The following is a 24,163-nucleotide window of genomic DNA, read 5'->3' on the forward strand; positions in this document are numbered from 1 at the left end:
GTCATTGCGGATACACCCTGTCTTTCATGTATCATTGCTCAAACCAGCACCCTCCAAGCCGTCTGGGACACCTAGGCCGGTATGCGTGGAGTCGGAGGTGGAGTATGAAGTGTCGGGCATACGGGCGTCCAAATGGCGCAGGGGGAAGCTGTGGTACCTGGTTGCGTGGAAAGGCTATGGCCCGGAGGAGCATTCATGGGAACCGGCTGAAGGGGTTCATGCTCCGCGCTTGGTCTCCTTGTTCCATCGGCGTTTTCCTGCCAGCGCTGGACCCGTGGGGAGCCGCTGAGAGGGAGGATGTACTGTCAAGAATTCCTGTCATACAAGGGAAACACGCCCTTATGTAAACAGGAGAGCTGTTACATAACTCAAGGGAAACACGCCCTTATGTAAACAGGAGAGCTGTTACATAACTCAAGGGAAACACGCCCTTATGTAAACAGGAGAGCTGTTACATAACTCAAGGAAAACACGCCCTATAAAGGGAGGAACCGGGAGGTACAAGGCTGTCGGATATTGTGTTTACACCGACGTACCTGCTTCGTGAAGAGCAGTGTTCCGGAGTGGTGCTCCAGTAAGGCAAGAACGGAGGTAGGTCGAGTCGTTACTCCCTGGGCCGTGTCTTGCCCCATCGTCACCTGTGAAGGACCCGGAAGCTCTACCGGTCAACCATTGAGCTTCGCTTTTTGACTCGGCTGAGTCCAAGCGCAGTGGCGCTTTTGCTGGTTGGAGTCGTAACTCCCAGCCCGACCAGAGACACAGGGACTGCCAGCTGTAACGCACACCAGGAGGTGTTTGCCGCGTTACAGACTCGGAAGTCCACAGGATCGATCGAGCGGCTGCTCTCGGTTCAGTCTTCTTGCTTGTGATTGGGGTATCGGAGACGCATCACCAGGAGGTGACTCCGCGTCCCGGTGCAGTCTGAGGAAGAGGTTGAGCGGCTGCTCCCTTCAGGTAGAGACCCCGGCTGGGTGTTTCCCTGACTCCTCGATTCTCCCCAACACTCTTCGTGCCCCTCACAGCCTACCGATTGGCATTGTCGGCCATTTCATTTCTGCCCTCTGTTGGCATACGCCGGGATCGGCGTATATGCAGAGGACGGTTAGGACCATCCGTGCTGTGGGCTGGTAACGTACTTAGCCTGGAGGATTCCAGTGACTATAACTTTTGTTTGTTCTTTGTATTTTATTTGCCTTCATTAAAAGAACTAACCCTTCACAAGTGGTTGCGTCCTCATTGTCGTGTCTGTTAAACGATCCTGAGACGTTCAGGGCGTTACATAACCACTGAACAGTACAGGTTAATGTTCAGAGACACCCAAAAGACACAGACTCAGGACTGGTCTGAATATGTTGAATGTGCCACTAAGGCTTTGGAGGGTTGGTTGCTGGGAAGTAAGGTATCTGATTTTACAGGATTGTATAATTTGATGATGAGAGAACAGATTTTAAATAACTGTCAAAACCAGCAACTGCATCAACACTTGGTTGACTCTGATCTGACCTCTCCCCAAGAATTGGGAAAGAAGGCAGACAAATGGGTCAGAACCAGGGTTAAGCAAAAGAACCAGAACCAGGGCCAAGGGGCTGATCAGAAGAAAACAGACCAAAAGAGTAGAGATCAGAAACCTAAAGACCAGAAGTCTTCAACAGGGCCCCAAACTACTGCTAAGTAGGGTGGGTCCCAACAACAGTCCAAAAAGAAGAAAGAAGGTCAAAAGAAACCCTGGTGCAATCATTGCAAAAATACAACTCACTGGACTAGTGATTGCAAAAAGGGTGGAGCCCCCAACACTGTTGCCCCTAAGGCACCTGCTCCCAGTACTACTGTTAGCAGTGTTGGTCCCCAGACAAAGGGTGTAGTGGGAATCACTATGGGTACTGAAGGAGATTCTGACTTAGACAGAACCCTGAAACAGGCAGTCTTGATCTGTGATGGGGACATTGATTTGTCCCTGACTGTGAGCCCCAGTAACCTGGGCAAGTACAGACAGACTCCTTTAATAAATGAAAAAGTGGCTCAAGCCTACAGGGACACATGTGCCAGTGTCACTATGGTGACACCAGGCTTTGTGGACCCTGGACAGTACATACCAGGTGAGAATTACCTGGTGACCAATGCCAGCAATGCCACTACTTCACATAGTGTGGCAGTTGTTAACTTCTCATGGGGAGGGGTAACTGGCCTCAAAAGGGTTGTGGTTAGTGCAGACCTCCCAGTAGAATGTTTGTTGGACAATGACCTAGAGAGTTCTCTATGGTCAGAAGTGGAGTACAGGACTCGTGCAGAGATGTTAGGTATATCATCACATGTCCTTGCTGTGACCAGGTCACAGGCCAAAAAGTGCCTCACTGAACCTCAGGTCTTGGATCCTGGAACAATGGACCAAGCACCTACCAAGAAGAAGAACAGGAGGGTCAAGGCTGTGCCTTCCCCCCTGCCTCAGAGTGATGATCAGCCTTCCCAGGAAGCTGATCTAGAGGACCCCGAAGGAACTGTCCCTGAAGAGCTTGAACCTGATCAGGTTGAGTTTCTGGGGACAGGGGGACCTTCAAGGGCTGACTTGAGGCAGGCTCAGTTATCCTGTCCCTCTCTTGAACCCCTCAGACAGCTGGCTGCTGCTGAGGCTGCTGGGAATGCTCAAGGTACCCATAAAGTGTATTGGGATGAAGGGCTCCTTTATTCAGAGGCTAGAGACCCCAAGCCTGGTGCTACCAGGAGGTTGGTTATACCTCTGCAATTTAGGGGCTTCCTTCTTACCTTGGCCCATGATATTCCTTTAGCAGGACACTTAGGCCAGAATAAGACTTGGGACAGGCTTGTCCCTCACTTTCACTGGCCTCATATGAATGAAGATACAAAGGAGTTTTGTCGCTCCTGTGTGACCTGCCAAGCCAGTGGCAAATCAGGTGGCACAACAAAGGCCCCCCTAATACCACTACCTGTGGTGGGGGTCCCCTTTGAAAGAGTGGGAATAGACATAGTGGGTCCCATGGATCCTCCCACTGCATCTGGGCACAAATTTATACTGGTGGTAGTGGATCATGCCACCAGGTATCCAGAGGCAATTCCCCTTAGGACCACTACAGCTCCTGTTGTGGCCAGGGCCCTGCTGGGAGTATTCTCCAGAGTGGGGTTTCCTAAGGAGGTAGTATCTGACAGAGGTACCAACTTTATGTCAGGATACTTGACAGCTATGTGGAAAGAATGTGGTGTCAACTACAAGTTCACCACCCCTTATCACCCACAATGCAATGGGCTTGTTGAGAGATTCAACAAGACCCTAAAGGGTATGATCAAAGGATTACCTGAAAAGCTCCGGCGAAGATGGGACATCCTTCTACCCTGCCTTCTGTTTGCTTACAGAGAGGTCCCACAAAAAGGAGTTGGCTACAGCCCCTTTGAATTGTTGTTTGGGCACCCTGTAAGAGGCCCACTGTGTTTAGTGAAGGAAGGATGGGAGTTACCTCTCAAAAAGCCTAAGCAAGACATAGTGGACTATGTACTTGGTCTCCGCTCCAGGATGGCTGAGTATATGGAGAAGGCATCCAAAAACCTTGAGGCAAGCCAGGCCTTACAGAAAGCTTGGCATGACCAAAAGGCTGTCTTGGTTGAGTTTCAGCCAGGACAGAAGGTATGGGTGTTGGAGCCAGTGGCCCCAGCAGCACTCCAAGACAAATGGTCTGGACCCCATACAATCCTGGAAAAGAAGGGAGAGGTCACCTACTTGGTCGACCTAAGAACTCCCAGGAGTCCCCACAGGGTACTCCATGTTAACAGGCTTAAAGCATATGTTGACAGGGCAGACATGGGCTTGCTCATGGCTACAGATGAGAGACAGGAGGAAGAGAGTGACCCTCTCCCAGACCTGTTGTCTCAGAACCCTGAAGATGGCTCAGTTGAAGGAGTGACCCTTGGAGGCAACCTCACTGCCCATCAGCAGACTGAATGTAGACAGGTTCTACAATCATTTTCACATATGTTTTCCTTAATACCTAGTCAAACTGACTGGTGTACCCATGTGGTGGACACTGGTGACAGTCTGCCTGTAAAGAACAAGCTTTACAGACAACCTGACCACGTCAGGGACTGTATAAAGGCTGAGGTACATAAAATGCTGGAATTAGGTGTCATTGAACCCTCAGAGAGCCCCTGGGCTAGCCCAGTGGTTCTGGTCCCCAAACCTCACACCAAAGATGGCAAGAGAGAAATGAGGTTCTGTGTGGACTACAGGGGTCTCAATGCTGTCACCAGGACAGATGCACACCCTATTCCAAGGGCAGATGAGCTCATAGACAAACTAGCTTCTGCAAAGTTTTTGAGCACATTCGACTTAACAGCTGGCTATTGGCAAATCAGATTAGCTGAGGAGTCTAAGGCCAAAACAGCATTCTCAACCCCAGGTGGGCACTACCAGTTTGTGGTGATGCCCTTTGGTCTGAAGAATGCACCTGCCACCTTCCAAAGGCTGGTGAACCAAGTCCTTACTGGGTTGGATGACTTTTGCGCAGCATATCTTGATGACATTGCTGTCTTTAGCTCCACCTGGGAGGATCACCTGATCCACCTGAAGAAGGCGCTTGAGGCTCTGCAAAGGGCAGGCCTCACTATCAAGGCTACTAAGTGCCAGATAGGGCAGAGTAAGGTTGTATATTTGGGCCACCTTGTAGGTGGAGGCCAAGTTCAACCACTGGAGAGTAAGATACAATCCATCAAGGACTGGTCCCCTCCAACCACCCAGACTCAAGTTCGAGCTTTCTTGGGCTTGACTGGGTACTACAGGAAGTTTGTTAAGAACTATGGGTCCATTGTGACTCCTCTTAATGATCTGACATCCAAGAAGATGCCCAAAAAGGTTCAGTGGACAGTAAGCTGTCAAAAGGCATTTGATGACCTGAAGGAGGCCATGTGCTCTGCACCTATCCTGAAAAGTCCTGACTACTCCAAAGAGTTTATTGTCCAAACAGATGCTTCTGAGTTGGGTGTGGGAGCTGTGCTGTCACAACTTAATGTAGATGGTCAAGACCAACCCATTGCTTTTATTAGCAGAAGGTTGACCCCCAGAGAGAAGAATTGGTCAGCTATTGAGAGGGAGGCCTTTGCTGTGGTGTGGGCCCTGAAGAAGCTGAGGCCATACTTGTTTGGCACTCACTTCAAGATTCAGACCGACCATAAGCCCCTCTTGTGGCTAAATCAGATGAAGGGTGAAAACCCCAAACTGCTTAGGTGGTCCATTTCCCTACAGGGGATGGACTTTACAGTGGAGCACCGGCCAGGTGCTGACCATGGGAATGCAGATGGTCTCTCCAGGTACTTCCACTTAGGACATGAAGACGAGACTGGTCAAGGCTAGTTTAATGTCCCAGCGTTTGGGGGGGGGTTGTGTAGGAGAGTAGGGTCTGCTATCCTATGGTCACCCCAAATTTTTGCTTTTTGCTTCACTGGTTTTTGACATATTGAGGCTGTGGGCCTGCCAATCAGACCCCCAGCCTGCTGTTCTCTCTACTAAATTAAAACTATGCACCCTAGGTGCATAACCAATTGGAAGTGGATCACCCTGTCAGCCCCTGTACCAGTGTACACTAGGTACCCAGGGCATTGGTGTACCCAAGGCCTGCCAGGGGCTGAAGCATGTATTATGCCACCCCAGGCTTGGCCTAACAATTTGACACAACTGGCTGATCACTCAGCTGGGGTAAGTTGGTGTAATCACCTCTTACTTAGGTGTAGTATACCTATACCTAACCTTAAATGGGACACCTGGTAACCTATAAGTCACTCCTATGGCAGGCCTTAACAATCCTGAAGGCAGAGTGCTTGGTTCCATGTGAGATGGTGCTCTAGCATGAGCTGAACCTGTCTGCAGTGGTCGGAACAACTTCCTTCTACTGTTTCCAGATATCGTCATACCATATACTCTTAAGTGCATTATGAACCTCGCGGTTAAATGCTATCTTTGGTTTGGCTTTATCAAAACATGTCGAGTAAGGTGTCATACGAATTGGAATACTAACCCCTCGCCAATTCTGGCGACGGGGTTAGCATTCCACCCTTCTAGAGGGACACGACATGTACAGTACCTGAAACCCGGGTAAAATCAGACATAGCCTCAGCTCCACAAAATGGATGCTGCCACCACAGACACAAGTCTGCCCTCCTGCTGCTGGGAGTCCTTCCAGCTTGGGAGGTGTGGACAAAGGGTTTCCTGCCAGGGGAGGTGCATGCACCACCCCAGACAGGATTTTGTGTATTGGTCAGGTAGGGCTTGAAAGAAACCAGACATGCCTGTGGCTCACAAGGAGCCTCGGTGCATATGCCAGTTCAAACCGGTCCTGGGGCACACCAGTCCCGGGCCTGGGGCGAGCTGGACAAAGGATTGGGGGTGTAACCACCCCCCTTCCTGGTCCCACCCATAGGGAGGGACCTAGCAGGTAGTCCGGCCCCTAGAATCCGCTTAAAGGTAGGAGCTGTGTCCTAAGACTTCAGACATCCTGGAATCAACTTGAAACTAAGAAGAAGACGGGAACTTCGACATTCTGCTGCACAGAAGACTGAAGGAAATCTCCCCTGTGGTCAGGGAGTGACCACCTTGCTAACGCAAGCACCATCCAGCGAATCAACGTCTGCTTTGCCGCCGCCTCCCGCCGGAGCCCGAGCCCAGAGACTGACAAGACCTGGACATCCAGACCTCTCACCGCCCGATCCACAGTCCCTGAAAAGAGGAGACCCGTGGAGGCACCGAGACACGTGGAGCCAGCCATCTTGAAACGACCACGACAAGCTGACAAGTGCAACAACCGAGGCTCCCTCCAAGTTGTGCTTTGGGATCTGAGAAGCCCAACCCTCGAGCAGCATCTGCACCAAAGGGGAGCCCTCCAGCATCTCCACGATCTGCGTGGGGCCCTTCTGCATTTTGCCACTCGACGCGCCTAACCGGTTGCTGGCCCGCTGGCTAGTAGCCATCTTGGCGACGAACTTCACGAAATACACCGCTGGTCTGGTTGCTCCAGTCTGGCCCTTGCTCCCCTCCAAAGGAGCAGTTCTTCTGACCTTGCTGGTCAGAACCATCAGCTTATTTCATCTCCTACAACAATTGCTTTTGCCAAGGCTTGTTTGCTTCGATCAAGTCGCCGACACCGCCGACAGCGAGAGCCTGCGTGGGACAGCTCGTGAACCGACTCCTGGACGTCGTCGACCTCCAGGGACCACGTGGCTGCAGAGACAAGCTACACCTTTCTTCCTGTTTGCACCCGACATTGCCTGGTACCCACCTGGTGCCACGCTGGTCACTGGCTAGTGACTGTGAACACTGTCCCCTCTGCTTACAGGTCTTCAACATCTCCGATCCACTCTTGGATCCACCGCATCTCTCCCGGACCGACCGCCTGCAGCATCTTTGTCCACAGGCTCCACGGAACAGATAGAAGAAACCCGACGCACTTCGAGGCCTATGCACCCGCTTCCTGTGGGTGAGGTAAAGCTGGCACTCCTGTGCCCAAGTGTAGTATTACATCTCTAGTGCCTGTGTTCCAAATCTTGAGTTCCTAGTCCATCCGGAAGATCCTCTTTGCAGTAACTTTGTACTTTTTACGCACCCATTGAAACCTATGGGAGCACGCGTGTGACTATTTGCTCTGCACACGCCACCCGTGGACCTCCTGGTCACTAACTGAAGTTAGCTCCTTGTAGGCCCAGCGATTCTAGAGGCCCTAGGCCTTTTCCCTTTTCTGTTCGTGGTACTTATACCACTATTTTAGTATATGGTTCGAGCGGCCACCAGGGCCTATCCATATAAAGTGCAACTTCTGTGTATTCTACTGTAATCTTGTTTGACGATTTGTTCTCCTGTGCTCATAAAGAGACTAGGGGTTACTTTGAGAAATAAATACATATATATTTTGAATATATATCTGTGTGGTGTCCTTTCATTGGTATAAAAGGGGGTTGCATTTGGTAAAACAGCTGGCTTAACACGCTTCACGAGTTTAGCCTCAAAGACTGCTTAGCCTACGCTACCACTAGGGCAGCTAGTCCGAAAAGGTTGACTTACAACCACACCATAAGGGTTGCTTGGCATGGTACAAGGTGATCACTTTAACTAGTGAGCATCATATACCAGGCCAACTTCTCACAGTGTGCATGCCATCGCCTTGCTCTATCCCCATATCTACGTGAGTGTGGATATGAGCCACCAGCTGCTACACTGTGAACGCAAATAGTAACGGGGACAACGAGCACCCCTGCCGTGTCCCCAGCCGTACTTGAACTGGATCTGAGAGATATGGGCCTGTTAGATCCCGAACTGATGGATTACAGTATAACAACCGTACTAAGCCGAGGAAGTAGGGACCAACCCCGATGCGTGCCAGGGCCGCAAAGAGATAATTCCAGGCCAGTGAATCGAAGGCCTTTCCTAGGTCTAATATCATGCAACCGGAGCGCGGCCAGACGGTTGGGGCATATTCCGCCACCTGAAAGTAGCGGCGTAAGTTCAGGGCTGTGTTACGCTGTGGGACAAATCCATTCTGGTCAGAATGTACCAGATCAGGGACTAGCAGGGCTAGCCGATTGGCCAGGACCTTCGCCAGGATCTTATAATCCGAGTTCAAGATAGCAATCGGCCGGTAGGAGCCAGGAGAAGTGGGGTCCTTACCCGGTTTCAACAAAGACACCACATTACCCGTTCGCATGGATGGAGGCAGAGTCCCCTTCCAGATTGCCTCCAGGAACACTGAGTGCAGTTGCGGCACCAAATGTTCTGCATAAGTTGGGAGTCCGTCCGGTCCTGGAGTCTTACCCGAGGACAAGGCACGTAGTGCGTCCCGTATTTCGTCTTCTGCTATAGGAGTGTCCAGCTCCAGGGTCTGATCCAATGACAGAGTAGGTAACTCCACTGTGTCACGTCGTGAGCGTTACCTGTCAGGGCGGTGTCGTAGAGGCGGGTATAATGGTCTGTCATCAGCGCGTGAATGTCTCCCTGAGTGTTGTGTTCTTGACCGAGGTCGTCAAGGAGGAAATGTATGGGTCGCTGGGGATGTTCCTGTCTAATCAAGTAGGCCAGTAGTCTCCCGGCTTTGTCTGCGGTTGAGTGGGAGCGGATTGAATGTGCCAAATAGTTATGGCAGCGTAGGCGGTCTAGATGTGTCTCCCGTTCGGTATGGGCAGCATTGAGGTGCTGCTGCTGTGTCAGGTTGGTGACGACCTGCGACTCGAGTTGGAATAACCGGTCCTCAATGCAGGTCAGTGAGGTGTCCAACTGTCTGCGAATGCTCCAAGTCTGGCTCAAGGAATGACCCCTAATCACCACTTTAAAGGCCTCCCATTCAGTGAGGATCGAGTCTGTGGAACCGGCATCAAGTGCAAAATGGGTAGCCACTGCGAACTCCAGTGAGCCTCGGAAGAGAGGGTCCTCCAAAGCTGCGGTCTGTAGGCACCAGGTCGGAACCGGAGGAGGAGACGCTCCCCAGGCCAGGTGCATTAGCAAGGGATTATGATCGGAGTGTGTCCGACCAAGATGATTCGTCGCTTGTTATCAAAGGGAGGAGGGCTGCGGATACGAGTATACGGTCAAGGCGCACATGTCGCTTATGAACTGGGGAATAGAAGGAGTATACTCTGGAGTAAGGGTGATGCTCCCGACAAACATCTGAGAGGGCCGAGTTACCTAACCATGTGTTTAAGAGGCGAGCATTGGAGGAGGCTGCATTACTAGTGAGGGGGGGGGGAGCGATCAAGGGAGACATCGAGCACTGCCTTAAAATCCCCCCCCAGGAACCATGGGATGTCTCTCCATCGGAGCAAAATCTCTGAGAGATCACTCAGGAAGGTGCCCTGGGCAACATTGGGGGTGTATAGGTAACCCAGTAAAATCGGTTGTCCGTTCAGTCTGCCACTTATCAGGACGTATCGCCCAATTGGGTCTGTCAGAACTTCCTTTTCTTCCCATGGGACCCCTGCCTTAACCCATATCATCACCCCTCTAGCCATGGATGAGAAATTGGTGCTATATATTTGGCCGCACCAACGTCGGCGCAGACGGGAGGCTTCCAAGGCTGTCAGATGTGTCTCCTGTAAAAATGCAATACTCGTCTTATGACGCTGCAGATAGGCATAAATGGCGTATCGCTTGGAAGGTGTCTGGATACCCTTGACATTCCAAGTGAGGACGTTAAGGTCTGTCATCAAGGCGGTTAAAGTTAGTGTGCCCAGTCCGGGTGGTGCGGGGCCCGCCGTGTGGGGGGTTCCCTCGGATGGGGGGGATGGGGAGGCGGCAGGTCTGCAGGGCTAGCGACTCATACAGGGGGAGAAAAGTAATAGGGTGAGGATGTAAGCAACCTTGTAACTGGAAAAGAGCGGTACCCCAACGTGAGGAACTACCCAAAAAATTGCGCCAAGTCATGGCTTCGGAACTGTCGTTGCTGTTTGACTTTGGAGTGTGACCAACGATTGGGAGGAGACAGTGTAAGGCCCATCCCCATCGAAGTATCGCCGTAAAGCAGGATAGGGGACATCACAGAAAAACTAAGGTGTTTTTACGTGCATACAGGTCACAAGTCAGTTTAATGTCAGGACTTCGAGGGAGGGAAGGGAACCTGTGGAGGGAAGCAAGCAAGGCATAATCTGACCCTTTCAAATACCTCTGAGAAAGCACGTGGAAAAGAGGGGGGGGAAGGGGGAGGCATCGCACAAAAGGCAAATAACAAACAAGCTTGTCTTGGATCCATGCAGCAGTCTGTCCTTGATGTAGGTTAAATATCAAATAATGCCATCTGCGGTTTGTGGGGTGACACCTTGAAGTGGGGGGAAATATGCATCTAAGGACCATTCAGATGTGAATCCGGGGCCTCCGGATCTAAGTGGAGAGGTAGCAGAGCCAGCCGGAGATGGAGATCTGGAGGGCCGGAGGGCCGCCATTGCTCGCAGGGCCCTCTGACGTTCCAATCTGATTTTGTCAGGACTGGGGACGGTCACTGCATGTCACGTGATCTTGGTCTTGCCCTCTCTGCGACGCCTTCCACAAGGACGTTCACGAAGCCGCGACTCGTCAGATGATTTGGGAGCCAACGCCAGACCCTGTTCCTCCAGCCAATCCCATGTCTCAGCGGGGGAGTCAAAGTATCTTGTATATCCATCCTTGATAATTCGCAAGCGGGCCGGGAAGAGCAAGGAGTAGCGAAGGGCCAGGTCATGGTTTTTTTTTTTTTACTGCAGTGAAGGTGGCTCGTCTCCTTTGCACCTGAGCCGTATAATCAGGGAAGAGAGAAACTGCGACATTTTGCACCTTCGGGCCGGGGTGTTTGCCTAGCTCCCGTAGTATTGCGTCTCTATCCCTGAAGTTCATGACTCGGAATAGGAAGGGGCGAGGGTGCGCCCCAGGAGGGGGCCTGCAAGCAGGTATGCGGTGGGCCCTCTCCAACACAAATTGTGGGGAGAGTGCTCCGGGAGGCATGAGCTCCTTCATCCAGGCCTCCGTGAAGGTCCCCGGGTCTTGTCCCTCCGCCCCTTCAGGAAGATTGACTACGCGCACATTATTTCGGCATGAGCGGCTCTCCACGTCATCCACCTTATCCACCAGGGTGCAAACTCGATCCAGCAGATCTTGGGATGCAGAAGACCAGTTCTGAGACCGGGTCGGAGATCTGCTAGTGTGGTTTCCGCATCACGAAGTCGGTCTGAAAGTTTGTGGTGGCCGGCCCGAAGGAGCGTGAAATTTGAGGTGATAGTGTCCATGCGGCCTTCCAAGGATGTGCGGGTCTGATCCAGGGCGCTGCCGATGCGTTCCACTGCTGCCAAGACAGAGTCCAGTTTGGTAGCAATATCAGGCGGATTAATCACAGTCGTCGACCCGGGGGTCGTAAGTAATGTCCCAGCCTGGCCCCCAGGAGGCACATCACGAGAGGGATTGTTGCGTAAGCGGCCCATGACAATCTGCTGCGCACTCTATATAGGGAGTGAGACTGGGCTGCTAGGTCTCCACTATCAACACAGAAGCCTCGCCTGCGATCGAGAGTAACCTCTCCGGTATGCAGCCTCCCGCCAGCTCGTGATGAGCCCCACCGCGCGGTCAGTGACCACCGGGCCTCTTCAGAAGGCAAGGCTCTCCCTGCAGTAGTCCCAGTAGAAGAGCAGCCCTGCGAAGAGCACAGGCGTCCGCGTCCACCGGGCGACGCCCGGCCGATGGGTAGCAATACGTGTGGCGGTCAAGATATCCCGAGCCTCAGCCCCATCACCACAGTCTCCACACACGATATGGGGCCCTCCGGTGGCGCTACACAGGTGGGACAGCAGGGGAATGCAGAGCTCCAATAAGGTGACTAGCGCTGGACTCCGCCACTCTCCAGCTTACCCTCAGTTGTACCTCTCAAATGGCGGACACGGCGTGTTGCAGTCTCTTCCCCGCATCGGGCATCCAGGCGTCTAGTAAACCAGAGGGGGTCACTGCGGACAGCCCAACGGATGAACCAACTCACGGTAGTGAGAAGTCCACACTTCCAGGATTTTGAGTGGCCCTGGGCCCGACCGGCCCCCGCGGCCTCCCCCAGCAAGATCAACCTCTCAGCAAATCCCATGCAGGCACCCAGCTCGTCACAGGGCCCTGTCCTCCCCTAGATCACCGCTGGCGGGATGTCCCACCGCCAGGACGTGGGAGGGGTCACCGCCGGTAGCACCATAAGCCGCGATCACTCCAGGAGGGAGGGCAATGCCGGTTGGCAAGGACAATTCCGGGCACAGCAGTCACAAACGTGGCCACCCCTCTAGGCCTACAGCGAGCGCCGCGTTACAGTCTCAGCCCCCGTGCAGGCGGGGGCCCCTAGGTCCGGTCGACCCCCGTGAACCCCCAACTCATGCGGGCGCCACACCGCTAGGACAATCGCTGGGTCTGCTGCTCGCTCCCAGGCAGCAGTCCTCACAGGGGCCCCAGGTCCGACCGGCCTCCGCGACACAGCCTAGCAAGGGAGCCCTAGGCCCGATCGACCACTGTGGCCCCCTTCCGCCACCAGTAAGCACCTCGCTGCGCCCTTCGCAGGCCTACCTCGGCCTGAAGGCCCCCCCCGGTCAGCTTCAACGTGAGGCCAGTGGTCCCCACATCCGCAGCACAAGTCGCTGGATCCGGGCTCCTCCCGCAGTCAGTTCCCAGGCAGAGACCGTCGACACGAGGATATCACAGGGCGCCTCCCGCTGTATCACCAGAGCAGGACGCAGCAGTTTCAGGCAGGCACGGCAGCGCCGCGGAGTTATCACCCACACGGAGGCAAACTCAGCTTAGCAGGGGGCCCTAGGTCCGATCGACCTCCACGGCCCCCCACCACTACCAGAAGGCACCTCGCTGCACCCCTCGCTGGGCTACCTCGGCCGGAAGACCTCGACGGTCAGTTGCAGCGCTAGGACAGTGGTCCCCACAGCCGCAGTACAGGTCGCCAGATCCGGGCTCCTCCCGCAGTCAGTTCCCGGGCAGCTATCGCCGACTTGAAGGAACCGCAGAGCGCCCCCCGCTTCCCGCGGTATCACCAGGGCTGGACGCGGTAGCCTTAGGCAGGCATGGGAGCGCCGTGGAGTCACCCCTCACACGGAGGCAGCAGGATCGTCCTGTGCGGGTGAGCCGCGTGGTCAGGCCCAGGCCCCCGCAACGTAGCAGGCCGCAGCTCACAGGGTCGCTGCGGGACGAAAACAGGACTCGGGAAACCCTCCTCAGATAGCGCGACTCCAGAGATGCATAGCAGGTAAGCACTGGGCCGGATGGAGCGCCGTGTCAGCAGGATGTCCAGGATAATCCAAGGATTAGGCAGATTAGGCAGAACGCGTCCGCCATCTTCGGCGCCTGGCCACGCCCCCACCAACTAGCCAGAGTTTACTGAGAAGTTTAGAAAGTCAATCCAGGACTGGGTCTGGGTTTTGTGAGCCCCCCTGAATCTAATTCTATACTCCTCAGTAGTGAATCCAAATCCCTCAATCAGAGTCTTCCTCATGAGGTCATAGGACCCTGCATCTGGCCCAGAGAGGGTCAGAAGCCTGTCTCTGCAGTTACCAGAGAACAGTTCCCACAGGAGTGCCCCCCAGAGAGGTTTCTTTACTCTTCTTATTTCACAAGCCCTCTCAAAGGCTGTGAACCATTTAGTGATGTCATCACCTTCCTCAAATTTTGGGACAATCCCTTTGGGGATTTTAGGATCAGAAGTTTCCTCCCTATCCTTATTTTTATTATTGATGCCACCATTGATGGATGCTAAACCCATCTCTCTCCTTTCTTTCTCTAGAGCCAGGAGCCTGGACTCTAGATCCAACCTTTTGGCCAGCTTTGGTAAAAAGCTATCCTCTTCACTGGTGGGTCCCCCAGTGAACTCTCTGGTACTTTGTTCACCTGTGTGATCTCTAGGTTCCCAGATGCTGATTCTTGGATTCAAGGGTATGGGGGCCCTTTCCTTCCTAGGGATTACTGGAGGGGGGTTATTTTCCGACTCCTCCTCCTCCCTGTCCTCATCTGACTGGTCATCACCATGTTCAGATGGGTGGTTCTTAGCATACTCAGCCAAGAGCTCCAGGATCCCTAGTTTGGTTGGATGCAGGCCCATTGGTACATTTTTCAGTTTGCAGAGGGACCTCAATTCCTTGAAAGACAAGTGTAAGGAAGGTATGAGGTCGAGCTCCTCCACCAGGTCCTGCATGGTATTATTTTCACGAATAGCTGGGTTTCTTTGAGACATTCTAACCTAACAGTTCTAACCTTCTACCCTGACTATAGCGACTTTTATTTTTCTAAAATTCTAATGGGACTTAAGCAAGGCCCTGACAAGACTTTTAGTATTTTGGAAAGACCAATCAGAATTCTAAAGGCAATTTTAAGAGTTCTGTCGTGTGATCAGATGGTAACCAAGTAGTCCAACAAATGCAAGTTTGTATCCCACCGCTGATCCACCAATGTAGTAAAGTGGCTCTGTATATACTTTTCCCAAATAGGTACAGTGTGTACAGAGTCCACAGTCCCCAGAGGTTTGGCAGAGGCTAAAGTTAGATATAACCCTACTCTCTAATGTGGTAGCTTGGTCGAGCAGTAAGGCAGTATCAGAGGACAGTGTAAAGCATTTGTTGTACACACTCAGTCAGCAAATGGTCTCACACACTCAAGAACTGAACTCTAGGCCAATGGTTTATTTATAAAAATATATGGTTGTTTTATTTTAGAACCAACAAGAGGTATCAAAATATGCTTTCTCAGAATGAGATGCTTTAGTTAAGTACTTTGAAATAGGCTATTGACTTTTAAATGCAATAGTTACCGTTCGTTGCAATTGGCAACACAATTTCAAACACAATAATACATTGAGCTCAAGGGGGATTTTAAGTTAAATGCAATTGATTACTTTCAGGATTACTTTTCTAATTCCAGGACTGTATCCTAGATTCAGTCCTGGGACAGTTCTTGGAAACAAGTGAGTAAATAAGTTTTAGTTACTGTTGTGATTTTTAAGCAATATTTTGGTATTTTAAAAGTTGACACTTGAAACTTTTTCCAATCAAATTACCAATGTTATCCTATGGAAGGAAATTCACTTAGCAGGTAAGTGGGGTTATGGTTATTTTTGCGGGTTCAGTGTTGTATCCTAGATCCAGCACTAGTATACCACCTGTAAGCAGTTGATAGAATGCGTTTAGGTTATACAGGCGATTTTTAACAAATATTTGGAAGTTTGCAAAATCGACACTTGAAAGAAATTTTACAGAGAAACAGTCAATGGTTTCCTATGGGAGAAAGTTCAAGTTACCGGTAAAGTATGTTCTCGTTACTTTTGTAATCCAATGCTGGGCTCCTAGGCTTAGTACTGGGACATCTATCTAAAACAGGTAAGTAATTACGTTTTCACAGTTGGTACGATTTTTAAAGAATATTTGTAGTTTGCAAAAATTGACAGAAGAAACTTCACAGAAAAACAGTCAGTGGTTTCCTATGGAAGAAAATTGAGTTAGAGGTAAGTATGGTTTGTAATTACTTTTCAGGGTCAGTACTGGGCACCAAGATCCAGCACTGGGATCTCTCTTAATAGAAGGTGAGTATTTCTGTTTTCGTTACTCGGTTGATTTTAGGTGAATATTTTAAAGTTTAGAAACTCCACACTTAGAAGATATTTCAGGGAAACCAGCCAATGTTACCCTATGGAAGAAAAGTGAGTTATTGGCTTTTGGGTAAGTACTCGGCTGGCAGTGTTAAGGTTCTGGGGATAGACTCAGAGGTCTCCCAGGGTCAGGTAAGTACAGTTGTTACACCCTCAGCGGCACAGGGGCAGCCGGGTGCAAAGTGAGTTAGGCCCAATGTTATCCAATTGAAGGCAGGGGGCCCTTGGTTGGTGGCTGCTTTCTAGCAGGCCACGTGGCCTCCGGGAGCTGGGCTACTGGTCACTTGCTCAGGGCAAATGGGGAAGTAGGTAGGAGTAGAAGTTGCACTGTCAGGGCCACTCGGGCGGCTGGGTACAGGGTGCATCTGAGCCGTCTGGCTCTCAATGGATTGCAATGGAAAAGCTCAAGAACGAACAAAGGCTGCAAGCTCGGGTATGAAGATTCTTCAGGTGCGACCACCACTTCGAGAGGTAAGTTGGGTAGTTGGAGGATATGTAGGTACCCAGGAGTTGGGCACAGGGGGCCGTAGGGTGCAGGGGTGCCTTTTGGTGTCGGGAAATCTTACCCTCTGTTGATCGCGGTTGGGGGGTTCCTGGTTCTGAGGCTGCAGGCGTCGTCAGGAGCGTCGAGGTGGGTCCTTGGGTGCCGGATTCGGGATCACAGTCGCCGGGAGGACGTCCTCGTGGTCTTTGTCCACTCCAGCACAGGCCAGGCATGGCGGGTGCAGAGTGTGCAGGGTTCGCGGTTCCTGGCTGATGCCAAGGGTCAGTTACTTGCTTTGAGCAGTGCCACTGCTCGTGGGAGTCCCAGATGCTCAGAGTCACAAGGTAGCCAGGTCCTCCGGGGTTTGGGAGGATGCTGGCCATGGTGGATGCCGGGATATAGCAGGAGCAGGTTCGAGGGTCCACAGGCCGGTAGGGCTGGGGCCAAAGCAGTTGGTGTCTTCCTCTTGCTAGCAGATGCACGGCAGGTCTTCTTTCTTCTTGATCTTCTTTGCTGTTTCGGAATCCGGAATCTAAGGAAGGAAGGTTTAGGGGCCCCCTAAATACTAGATTTAGGGGTGTTACAGGTAGGGAAAGGGCAGGGACCAATGAGTCCCTGTCCTGGGGTGGGTACACCCCCTATCCTGCCACTCTCCTGTGGGAGTAGGGCAGTAGCCTAGTCCTGGATGGGCAGGGCTTCCCATATTCAAGATGGCGAGAGCCCGGAGATGTGCTACACCTCGCCTCCCCCACCTGAGGGGTGGGGTTGGAAGAGGCTGGCACACCCCCTTTCCTTCCTTGGGGTTTACGGCCAGTCTTCCCGCCAGAGTGGGGGTCAGAACCAGTAGGGGCCAGTTGCTGAGTACAGCAAGTGGCCTGGAGAAGCTCACAAAGGCGGAATGCCTTTGAAGCTTCCCCTGCCCATCCTAGGGGAGGAGACCTAGCACCTCACCCAGGATGTGCATTGTTGCAGGCCCAGGAGAGCGGATAGCTCTCTACCCAGGGGTCCAACAACGTGTCTGCTGTGTGGCAGCCTAGGCAGCCCCTCAGACAAGACGTGGATTGTAGGTTAGGTTCAGAGGTCATCTTTAAGATGCCCTCTGTCGTGCATTGTACATTAAATCCCACACTGGCATCAGTGCGGGTTTAATGTGCTGAGAAGTTTTTTATCAAACTTCTCAGTCTTCAGTGCAGCCATCATGGTGCTGTGGTGTTCGTGTTGACGATCTCCCAGCACCATATACTCTTAAATGGCAGCACTGCACTTACAGTGCCCAGGAATGGACCTGGGTACTGTAGGGGCACAGGGCTCATGCACCTGTGCCCACACCACTGGCATAGGGCACCCAGCTAGAGGGGTGGCTGATGTATGCCAGGGCAGTGTGTGTTGTGGACTTGGCATACAGGGATGTGTGCCCTGTCGACTCTCTGTTTAGTTCTGCACCCAGACCCTCAACCTGCAAAGGCAGTGTGTATGTGTAAGGGAAATTCTACAAATATCATCTATAGATTAACATGTCCGTGTAGGCTTCATTACATCGGCCTCACAACGAGAAAAATTAAAGCGAGGATACAAGAACATCTTAGCACCATCAAGAATGGGAAGCTAACCACCCCCCTGCTGACGTAAATGTGGAACACCGCCGACATTCGGACAGTCACCGCCCCAGTGCCACAGGCTCCTGCCGCCATTCAGACTCGGAGGTGTCTGAGGCCCTCCAGCAAATTTAGAGATTGTGGCAGGTCTTACATGACTCTACCCTGCCCTTCCTTCGCTTTCGTTGTCCTCATTTTGTTGCACGCTATATCCCAGGTTATGTTTGAACTGCACTGTTCCTAAACTAATCGCATACTATCTGATGTATAGATTTAGCAGCATTATTTTGTCTGTTACATGAATACTGCTCTGATTGTAAGGTTTTACCGAGCGATGTGCAAAACAAACAAAAAATAATTCATAAAAATTATTTAAACAAAAGAAAAGACAATGGATGGTTGGTTAGCTGGATATGGTGTGCATGATTTTACTGGATTGTACAATTTGTTCATGAAGGAACATATATTAAGTAGTTGCACAAATGAAAAGTTGCATCAGCATTTGGTGGACCTAGGTCTATTTTCTCCCCAAGAATTGGGAAATAAGGCAGACCACTGGGTCAAGACTAGGGTGACAAGGACAGCCACTGGGGGTGACCAGAAGGTGGTCACAAAACCCCCCAGGGGAAAGGTGGTGAGAATCCCCAAGATACAAAGTCTGAGTCTTGCACAGGGCCCCAAAAACCTGTTCAGGGGGGTGGGTCCCAAACTACTCCCTATATGCCTCAACCCTATAGGGGGAAGAACTTTGATCCCTTAAAGGCCTGGTGTAATAACTGTAAGAGGTCAGGACACCTAACTGTAGATAAATCTTGCCAACAACAAAGCCCCTAAGGCACCCAGTACAGCTACTCCTGGGGCAGCAAGTCTACAGATTGGATCAGAAGTGTGCCCTGAGCAAATCTGGGGACACGCTGAGGCAAGTCTAGTCTCACTGGGTGAAGTGGAGTTTGCCAATGTAGCTGTGTGGCCACCCAACTTAAAGAAATATTTGCAATACCCCTAGGTGAATGGACCTAGGGTAGAAGCTCTGAGGGATACAGATGCCAGTGTCACTATGGTGAGAGACACCCTGGTTTCCCCTGAGCAATATTTGATTGGGAAAACTTACCCAGTCACCAGTGCTGACAGTGTCACCACTAGTCATTCCATGGCCATAGTGACATTAGGCTGGGGGTGGGGGGGGGGTGTTACTGGCCTAAAACAGGTAGTGGTCTCTCCAAAGTTACCAGCTGCATGTCTGCTAGGAAATGATCTGGAAACCTCAGCCTGGGCTGAGGTTGAGCTAAAGGCTCATGCAGCCATGCTGGGCATCCCTGAATTGGTGTGTGTGCAAACCAGAGCACAGAGCAAGAGGAAGGGGAAGGGTGAAAAAGTAGGTCTGGAGCCTGAAATATTGGCCCAACCAACCAAGAGAAAAGGTAATAAGACTGGGGAACCAGCTTCTGTACAGCAGACCACTCAGTACCCCTCGCCACAGGGAGAGGACTTGGATACCCCTGAGGGAATTGAGCCCATGGAGCTTGACCCTTACCAGGTTGAACTCTTGGGCCCAGGGGGACCCTCCAGGGAAGAGCTGTGCCACGGTCAGCAAGACTGTCTCACTCTTGAAAGCCTGAGGCAGCAAGCTGTTTCAGAAGCAAAGGGAGATGTCAGTGGTACCCACAGAGCTTATTGGGAAGAGGGATTACTGTATGCTGAGTCAAGAGACCCCACTCCTGGAACCACCAGCAGGGTGGTAGTGCCACCTAACTTTGGCTCATGACATCCCCCTAGCTGGACATCTGGGGCAAACCAAAACTTGGGAAAGGCTAGTTTGTCACTTTTACTGGCCCCAGATGCACCAAAAGGTGAAGGAGTTTGTCAGCTCCTGGGTTAACTGTCAAGCCAGTGGCAAGACAGGTGGCCACCCAAAGCCCCCCCTAATCCCACTACCAGTGGTGGGGTGCCCTTTGAAAGGGTAGGTGTGGACATTGTTGTGGGTCCACTTGAACCTCCCACAGCCTCATGAAACAAATTCATTCTAGTAGTAGTGGATCATGCTACTAGGTACCCTGAAGCAATTCCACTTAGGACTACTACAGCTCCTGCAGTAGCCAAGGCCCTCCTGCGTGTCTTCACCAGGATAGGGTTTCCTAAGGAGGTGGTTTCAGACAGAGGTTACAACTTCATTTCTGCTTACCTGACACACATGTGGAAGGAGTGAGGAGTGCAGTACACGTTTACTACACCCTACCATCCACAAACCAATGGCCTTGTTAAGAGATTCAACAAGATATTGAAAGGCATGATAATGGGACTCCCTGAAAAACTCAAAAGGAGATGGGATGTCCTGTTGCCATGCATGCTTTTCGCTTAGAGAGAAGTGCCACAGAAGGGAGTAGGTTTCACACCCTTTGAACTTCTGTTTGGTCATCCTGTGAGGGGACACCTTTGTCTGGTAAAAGAAGGCTGGGAGAGGCCTCTCCAAGAGCCCAAACAAGACATAGTGGACTATGTGCTTGGCCTAAGTTCCAGAATGGCTGAGTACATGGAAAAAGCATCCAAGAATCTTGAGGCCAGCCAGGAGCTTCAGAAGCACGGGTATGGCCAAAAAGCTGCACTGGTTGAATTTCAACCTGGGCAACAGGTGTGGGTTTTGGAGCCAGTGGCACCAAGCAGACTGACTGCAAGCAAGTCTTGCAACAGTATGCTAGCCTCTTTTCCCTGAACCCTGGTCTGACCAACTGGTGTACCCATGATGTGGACACTGGTGACAGTGCACCTGTCAAAAACAAAATCTATTGCCAGTCAGACCAAGTCAAGAAGAGCATCAAAGCTGAAGTCAGCAAGATGCTGGAGTTAGGGGTTATTGAACCCTCTGAGAGCCCATGGGCTAGCCCAGTGGTTCTGGTCCCAAACCTTATCAACAGGGTGGAAAGAGAGCGATGAGGTTCTGTGTGTACTATAGAGGGCTCAACTCTGTCACCAATACAGATGCTCACCCTATTCCAAGAGCAGATGAATTGATAGATAAATTGGGAGCAGCCACATTTCTCAGTACCTTTGACTTAACTGCAGGGTACTGGCAGATTGGCATGGCCCCAGGAGCAAAAGAGAAAACAGCATTCTCCACATCTGATGGGCATTATCAGTTCACTGTGATGCCTTTTGGGTTAAAGTATGCCCCTGCCACCTTCCAGAGGTTGGTGAACCATGTCCTGGCTGGGTTGGAGACCTTTAGTGCAGCTTATCTTGATGATATTGCTGTCTTTAGCTCCACCTGGCAGGATCACCTGATCCACCTTGGGAAGGCTTTAGAGGCTCTACAAAATGTAGGCCTCACTATCAAGGCATCCAAATGCCAGATAGGGCAGGGCACTGTGGTGTACTTGGGCCACCTTGTTGGTGGAGGCCAGGTACAACCCTTACAACTCAAGATCCAGGCTGTCCTGGACTGGGTAGCTGCAACAAACCAGATCCAAGTCTTGATTGGGTACTACAGGAGGTTTGTGAAGGGATATGGGTCCATTGTGGCTCCCCTCACAGAACTCACCTCCAAGAAGATGCCCAAGAAGGTTAACCGGACAGTTAGCTGCCAAAAGGCTTTTGACACCCTAAAAGAAGCAATGTGCTCAGCACCAATTCTAAAAGCTCCAGATTATGCCAAGCAGTTCATAGTGCAGACTGATGCCTCTGAGCTAGGGATAGGAGCGCTCCTATCCCAGACCAATGATGAAGGCCAAGGCGAACCTGTTGCTTTTATAAGAAGGAGGCTACTCCCCAGAGAGCAGCGTTGGAGTGGCATTGAGAGGGAGGACTTTGCTGTGGTTTGGTCCCTGAAGAAGTTGAGGCCATACTTGTTTGGTACTCACTTCCTGGTTCAAACTGACCACAGACCTCTCAGATGGCTAATGCAGATGAAAGGGAAAAATCCAGAACTACTAAGGTGGTCCATCTCCCTACAGGGATTGGACTTTGAAGTGGAACACGACCAGGAACTTCCCATACCAACGCAGATGGACTTTCCATGTTCTTTCACTTAGACAATGAAGACTCCATAGGACAAGGTTAGTCTCATCACCTTTCGTTTGGGAGGGGGGGGGGGGGGGTGAGAAAGTGCCATCTTTCTTGCATGGTATGCCCCCACTTTTTGCTGAATTGCTGATGTACTTTGACTGAGTGTGCCCTGGGTTCCTACCAATCAGGTGCCCAGTGCCTATGTTCCTTCCCTAAAGCAATACTGAAACCTAAACCCAATTGGCATCTCTGGCCACAGGTCAGCCCCTGGTAAATGGTACCTTAGGTACCCAAGGCACTGTGACCAGAGCAGGCCCCTAAGGGCTGCAGCACTTATTGTGCCACCCTTAGGGACCCTGTCCCCTTACACATACAATAATACAACAACAAAGACCTGACAACAAAAAACAGGTACTATCTGAACGTTATTTTTATATATGTGAATACATGCGATTGCTGGTAGGGTAATGTATAAATCTATTACTTCTACGTCAGTAGTTCTTGTCATGAACTATCATTAAATCCCCAGTGCCATACAACTTAATACTTAATATTTCCCAATATGTGAAAAAAACCAGATACACATTAAAGTCACTCAGCCAGCACCAAGATATAGTGCAGGAAATTAATGAAAAAAATGTGAGAAAATAATGTGAGAAAAAATGAGAAAGTATCTCACGTGTACTACACCAGAGGAGCTGCTGGCAGATTCTCACCAGTTTGGTCACGATTTTATCATCATTGATATCTCTCTCATAAAAAAACCTGTGTGTCCAATTTAGGAAAGTGTGAAAATATGTGCAAAAAGAGAAGAAGCAAACCCCAAAACAAAGCAGAAAGACCTGTGAAGTCTTGAATAAAATTAGGTCTAACTCACATATATACTTCCAACTTCTTTATTTCATTGCGTGAGTTATCCCAAGGTTAAAAACACTGTCATGTCATGTAACCACATTCAGTAATGGCCAGCATGTTTCATTGCCTTTTTAGAATAACGGCAAATTCATTAGGGCGTAAAGGGCCTGCATTCACTTTCCCTGGACTTTTTCTATTTAAGAAAGAGTGACTGCAAATATGCAAAAGGAATAAAAAGAAACAAGGCTGGTAAGTTCATGAGAGACAACACCCATCTCCCTCTTCAAATACAAGACAGGTAATCTGAATTAAAAACAAAGCAAGGTACTGACCACCTGACTTAAAGCCATAGACGTCAATTACCTAATGAGAGCCACGGGCCCGCATACCAGCTCTCAATTCGTTATGGGAGTCTGTGCCTTTTGCACTATTCTTCCCCAATGTAAGCACGTCTGTTGCTCACACCTTCATCTGAAGAGACAGATACATAAAATCAGTACATTCATATAACATGCCAGAATCGTCTATCTACGTCCGTTCTAACCAGTGTAGCTTACAATATGCTGATACCCAGGAGCAGGATCTAACAAAACGTCAGCATCGTTCAATACATAGCCCTCCAATGTACATTAAAAAAACCTCGCCAGAACATACTATCACACACTGTACCCAGATTCTAAATCCGATCTCTTCATTTATCGTTTCGTTATAGGGAGATAGTTGCCAATTAAGCCACCTATGCCTTCATGCCGGCTCAGTAATTTACCCTACTCTCACCGTTAGCGCTCTTAATCCGCGCGGTCACTCATCCCGGCATCAGCGCGTCCCACTACGCGGCTTCAATTTAAACAGGCAGCGCGTGCCCTACACTTCCGGGGGCTTGTTGAAAATGAGGCTGTGTACCCGGAACTCAAAAACACTACTCTGCAAGAGGCCAATTCAGCGGCCATCCTGAACTGGCATAACTTATATCCCCTTTGATAATATTACTGATCAGATGCAGCATGTAAATGAACTCATGGCGCCACAAAAATTTTTTAGGAAGAAAAAAACGGTATTAAACACGTTACGAGCCCATATCAATAACAGCTTTCGTATTTGAAAATCCCAATTTCTATACA

At 50.8% G+C, this 24,163-nt stretch overlaps 1 long non-coding RNA gene across 1 annotated transcript in view; it reads right to left on the bottom strand.

Moving 5' to 3' along the window:
• The window catches only part of LOC146809347 (uncharacterized), an 81,265-nt gene extending 57,378 nt beyond the window's left edge, over positions 1-23,887 (bottom strand). Inside the window, exons 1-2 of the long non-coding RNA XR_014965543.1 lie at positions 23,820-23,887; positions 23,406-23,513 (exon numbers count right to left, since the gene is read on the bottom strand). This is a non-coding gene — a long non-coding RNA (uncharacterized LOC146809347). The remainder of the gene's footprint in view (positions 1-23,405; positions 23,514-23,819) is intronic.
• Positions 23,888-24,163: the final 276 nt, after the last annotated feature.

This window comes from Triturus cristatus, chromosome 7 (genome assembly GCF_964204655.1).
Source record: "Triturus cristatus chromosome 7, aTriCri1.1, whole genome shotgun sequence".
NCBI lineage: Eukaryota > Metazoa > Chordata > Amphibia > Caudata > Salamandridae > Triturus > Triturus cristatus.